Genomic DNA, 6,408 nt, shown 5'->3' on the forward strand with positions numbered 1-6,408 from the left:
GAAAGTACACTGTCTGACTTTCGAGAAATTCACAGCAGCTAATGTTGATAAAGATGAATTCATATTTTCAGTTTCTATATAGACGAAAAACTAAAGATGATTCTAAATTAATTTTTTAAAACATTTTCTCAACAGTACCTCATTTATTTGACTTTCAAAAGACCTTGACCTTGAACTCATGAAGGTCAACCGAAACTGGATTCGGATTCGGCATGCACAAAAACCTACATTTGATTTTTTTTAGATTTTTTTAGCCTTTTTCCGAATTCGACCTTCAAATGACCTCAGATGATCTTCAGATAACCAGATGTGATCAAATCAACCTTGGATTTGTATTCAGCGACCCTCAAAACCTATATATCAATTTTTACAAATTTTTTTGAGGTTATTTTGTTGGTTTGACCTCTAAATGACCTTGATCTTGAACTAATGAAGGTCAACGGACCCCGAATTGGGATTCAACATGCTATAAAACCTACATCTGAATTTTTTCTGATTTTTTCGCAATATTTTCTCCATTTGACCTTCAAATGACGTTGAAAGCGATCTGATCTGAAAAGACCGACAAACGATTCGGAATCAATGGAGTCTATGAATTTTAGGCCCTCTTCAAAATACCCTTTCTGATTTTTGCTACAACCCTCAACGTCCGAAATCAATCACTCCCTACCATTTCGATTTAAATTGCAAAAAAATCTTTTTGAGAATTTTCCAGGGTAAATGCAGTCTTAGAGTTTTCGAATACTTTAAAAATACCCTTTTTGATTTTTGGCTTCAACCCTTAACGTCGAAAATCAACCCCTCTCCACCACGTAGATATGAAATTGTAAAAAATTAATCTTTCTGAGAAATTTCCATCGTTAATGGTGTCTCTGAATTTCGGGCTCCTCGAAAAAACCCGCTCGGATTTTTGGGATACATCCCTTAACGTTGAAAATCAACCCCTCTCTACCACGTCGATTTAAATTGTAAAAAAATAATCTTTATGAGAATTTTCCAGTGTCAATGGAGTCTCTGATTTTTGGGCTCCTTTAAAACTACACATTCCGATTTTTGGCTCAATATAGTCCCATCTGGGCCTCCTCGAAAACACCCGCTCCGATTTTTAGGATCCAACCCTTAACGTCTTGAGTCAATCCCTCTTTACCACGTCGATTTTAATTGCAAAAAAATAATCTTCTTGAGAATTTTCCAGTTTCGATGGAGTCTCTGATTTTAGGGCTCCTCGAAAATATCTACTCCAATTTTTTGGCTCTAACCCTTAACTTATAAAATCAAACCCACTCTACTACGTCGATTGAATTTGTAAAAGAATAATCTTTTTGAGAATTTTCCATCGTCAATGGAGTTTCTGAATTTTGGTCTCCACGTCGATTTAAATTGTAAAAGAATAAATTTTTTGAGAATTTTCCAGTGTCAATGGTATCTCTTATTTTTTGGCCTACTTCAATAATACCTTTTCCGATTTTTGGCTTTAACTCTTAACGTCTAAGATCAGCCACTCTCTAGCACGTAGATATAAGATTATGAAAAATAATATTTAAAAAAATTTTTCCGTACCAATTGTGTCTCTGATTTCTGGTTTCTTCAAAAATACCCTTTTAAATCTCAGGGTCCAAACCTTAACGTCTTATATCAACCCCTCGCTACCACGTCGATATGAAATTCTAAAAAAAATAATCTTTTTGAAATTTTTCCAGTGTCAATATAGTCTATGAGCTTTGGGCTCCTTTAAAAATACCCTTTCCGATTTTCGCCTTCACCCTCTCTGACCATCGTCCATAGAGTCTCTGATTTTTGGCCTTCTTCAAAAATAAACTATTCGATTTTCTGTTCCAAACCTTAACATCTAAAATTAACTCCCCTCTATCAGGTAGATATGGAATTGTAAAAAAATGATCTTTTTGAAAATTTTCTATCCTCAATGGAGTCTCTGAATTTTGGGCTCCTCGAGAACACCCGTTCTGATTTTTGGGATCCAACTCTTAACGTCTAAAATGAACCCCTCCCCACCACTTTGATTTAAATTGTAAAAGAATAATCTTTTGTGTAATTTTCCTGTGTCTATGGAGTCCCCGTTTATTGGGCTTTTTTCAAAATACCCTTTTCGATTTTTTTTCTCCAACCTTTAACGTCTAAAATCAACCCTGCTCTACCACGTAGATATACAGTTTTAAAAAATAATCTTTTTAGAATTTTCCATCGTCAATGAAGTCTCTGATTTTTACTCCCCGTAAAAATACCCTTTTTTATTTTTGGCTTTAACCCCTAACGTCTAGAACCAACCCCTCTCTACCACGTAGATATGAAATTATAAAAAAATGATCTTCTTCAGAATTTTCCAATGTCAATGAAGTCTGATCTTGTGCTCCTCGAAAACAGACGCCCTGATTTATGGGATCAACTCTTAACGTCTAAAATCAAACTTCCTCTACCACGTAGACATAACTTTGTGAATCATTATCTTTTTGAGAACTTTTCAGTGTCAATGAAGTCTCTGATTTTTGGGCTCCTCGAAAACACCCTTTTCGAATTTTTGCTTCAAATCTTAACGTCCAAAATCAACCATTCTCTACCAAGTCGATTTAAATTGTAAAAAAATGATCATTTTGAGAATTTTCCATCGTCAATGGAGTCTCTGATTTTTGAGCTCCTTTACAAATACCATTTCCAATTTTTGGCTTCAACCCTTTACTTCTAAAATCCACCACTGGCTACCACGTACATATGAAATTGTAAAAGAATAATCTTATTTTGCATTTGTTGGGATCCAACCCTTAACGTCTAAAATAAACCCCTATTAGTCACGTCGATTTGAATTCTAAAAAAATGATCTTTTTGAGAGTTTTCCATCATCAATGGAGTCTCTGAACTTTGGTCTCCTCGAAAATACCCTTTTCGATTTTTTGGTCCAACCCTTAATGTCTAAAATCGACTATTCTCTACCAAGCTGACATAAAGTTGTAAAAAATCATCTTTTTGAGAATTTTCAATCGTCAATGGAGTCTCTAATTTTTGTGCTCCTCAAAAATATCCTTTTCGATTTTTTCCTCTAACCCTTAACTTCTTAAATCAACCCCTCTCTACCACGAAGATATGGAATTGTAAAAAAATGATCTTTTTGAGAATTTTCCAATGTCAATGCTGTATCATCTTGGGCTCTTTGAAAACAAAGCCCTGATTTTTGGGATCAACTCTTAAAATCTAAAATCAAACTTCCTCTAACACGTCAATATAACTTTGTAAAAAATTATCTTTTTTAGAATTTTCCAGAGTCAATGGAATCTCTGATTTTTGGGCTACTCAAAAACACTCTTTTCAATATTTTGTTCCCACCCTAAAATTATTAAATCAACCCCTCTATTCCACGTAGATATAAAATTGTAAAAAAATAATCTTTTTGAAATTTTTCCAGCGTCAATATAATCTATGAGTTTTGGGCTCCTTTAAAAATACCCTTTCCGATATTTGCCTTCAGCATTCAAAGTCTAAAATCAATCCCTTTCTACCACGTAGATATGAAATTGTGAAAAAATCATCTTTTTGAGAATTTTCCATCCTCAATGGAGTATCTGAATTTTGTGCTACTCGAAAACAGTTTCTCTGATTTTTGGATCCAACCGTTTTTGATATTTTTCTCCAACCCTCAACTTTTCAAATCAACCCCTCTCTACCACTTAGATATGAAATTGTAAAAAGATGATCTTTTTGATAATTTTTCAATGTCAATGCAGTCTCATCTTGGGCTCCTCCAAAACATCCACTCTGATTTTTAGGGTCCAACGTTTAACGTCTCAAACCAACCCCTCTCTACCACGTCGATTTTAATCGTAAAAAAATAATATTCTTGGGAAATTTCCAGTGTCAATGGAGTTTCTGATTTTTGGGCTCCTCGAAAGTACATTTTTCTATTTTTTGCTTGAAAATGTAACGTCTAAAATGAACCTCTCTCTATCGCGTATGTGTGAAATTGTAAAAAAATGATCTTTTTGACAATTTTCCATTGTCAATGGAGTCTCTGAGTTTTGGGCTCCTCGAAAATACGCGCTCTGATTTTTGGGATCCAAACCTTAACTTCTAAAATCAACCCCTCTCTGCCACTTCAATTTAAATTGTAAAAAAATAATCTTCTTGAGAATTTTCCAGTGCCAATGGAATCTCTGACTTTTGGGCTCTTCGAAAATACCTACTCCACTTTTTTGGATTCAACCCTTTACGTCTAAAATCAAACTTCCTCTACCACGTCGATATAATTTTTTTTTAAAATAATCTTTTTGGGAATTTTCAGTGTCAATGGAGTCTCGGATTTTTGGGTTTCTTTAAAGATACCCTTTCGATTTTTCGCTACATCCCTTAACGTCTAAAATCAAACTACCTCTACCACGTTGATATAACTTTGTAAAAAAGACCTTTTTGAGAATTTTTCAGGATCAATGGAGTCTATGATTTTGGGCTCCTTTAAAAATGCCCTTTCCGACTTTTGCCTGTAGCCCTTAACGTCTAAAATCAACTCCTCTCTACCACTTAGATACGAAATTGTAAAAAAATAATGTTTTTGATAATTTTCCATCGTCAATGGAGTCTCTAATATTTGGGCTCCTCAAAAATACCCTTTTCAATTTTTTTCTCCAAACCTTGAAGTCTAAAGTCAACCACTCTCTACCAGTTAGATATGAAATTGTAAAAGAATGATCTTTTTGAGAATTTTCCAATGTTAATGAAGTCCCTGATTTTTGGGCTGCTAAAAAATACCCTTTCTGAATTTTCGCTTCATCCCTTAACGTCTAAAATCAAACTTTCTCTACCACGTGGATATAACTTAGCAAGAAAATAATCTTTTTGAGAATTTTTCAGGGACAGTGGAGTCTCTGATTTTGGACTCCTCTTAAAATACCCTTTACGATTTTTCGCTCCATCCCTTAACGTCTGAAATCAACCTTTCGCTAACACGTAAATATGAAATTGTAAAAAAATGATCTTTTTGAGAATTTTCAAGTGTCATTGGAGTCTCTGATTTTTGGACTCCTCAAAAACACCCTTTTCGATTTTTTGCTTCATGCCTTTACGTCTAAAATCAACCCCTCTCTACCTCGCAGATATCAAATTGTAAAAAATTATCTTTTTCAGAATTTTCAAGTGTCAATGGAGTCTCTGATTTTTGGGATACTCGAAAGTACCTACTCCAATTTTTGACTCTAAGCGTTAACGTCTAAAATTACCCCCTTTCTACCACGTCGATTTAAATTTTAAAAGAATAATCTTTTTGAGAATATTTCAGGGTCAATGAAGTCTCTGATTTTTGAGCTCCTTTAAAAATATCCTTTCCGATTTTTGGCTTCAACCCCTGACGTCTAAAATCAATACCTCTCTACCACGTAGGTATGAAATTGTCAAAAAATAATCCTTTTAAGTATTTTCCATCGTCAATGGGGTCTCTTATTTTTTGGCTCCTCAAAAACACCCTTTTCGATTTTTTGCTCCTAACCCTTAACGTCTAAAGTCTACCCCCTTCTACCACGTAGATATAAAATTGTAAAAATTAATCTTTTTGAGAATGTTCCATCGTCAATGATGTCTTTAATTTTTGAGCTATTCGAAAATGCCCTTTTTAATTTTTTCTCCAACCCTTTAAGTCTAAAGTCAACTATCTCTACCAGGTAGATATGAAATTGTAAAAAAAATGATCTTTTTGAGAATTTTCCAATCTTTTACTAAAAAGAATTTGCTTATGCCTTTGCATTTACCATTTTATGCCAATAGTTTCTGTTTTAAATTCAATGTATGAGTTGTGAAATTATTTTGTATATGCTGGTCTGTGATACGTTGTTAACTGTTATATATGATATGGACCTTTTTGCCCCCCCCCCCCTAAATTGATGCAAATAATGAAAAAAAAGGTTGGTTTCAAAATTTTTTGAAAATTGCGGGTAAGCTGTTCCCCCCTAAAGGCATGAATACAAAATGAAATTCTTGAAGGCATTCCTTTATTTTTAATGAAGGATTGTTTTGCTGCTACGAGAAAGAAAACATTTTCATTCAGGAGAAGCGTTTTTTATTCCAACAAAAATCTGATTTTGTTAATAAACAAAAACAGAGAAAGAGTTTGTTGTTGGTTACACTTTTTTTTAGAAATATTTGGGGTCTTTAAAGTCTTTGACATCGTACTTGTTATTTTGTTCGCGGAACATAATAAATGGGTAGAATTAGCCATTAACCTATTCCCCATACAATAGTTCGTCATCGTCCTCCTTTTTTTCCTCTTTTTTATTTTCCATTCCATTTATTTTATGTCCATTTTCTTGACATATTCCCTTATTTCTTCCCCACATATTTTTATGCGGGTGTCTAAATCTATCTCCTCCTTAGGCAGTGGCTTTTTTAATATTTCAGATTCAGAAGTGTTAGTTG

Source organism: Belonocnema kinseyi, chromosome 4, assembly GCF_010883055.1.
Source record: "Belonocnema kinseyi isolate 2016_QV_RU_SX_M_011 chromosome 4, B_treatae_v1, whole genome shotgun sequence".
In the NCBI taxonomy this organism is placed as follows: domain Eukaryota; kingdom Metazoa; phylum Arthropoda; class Insecta; order Hymenoptera; family Cynipidae; genus Belonocnema; species Belonocnema kinseyi.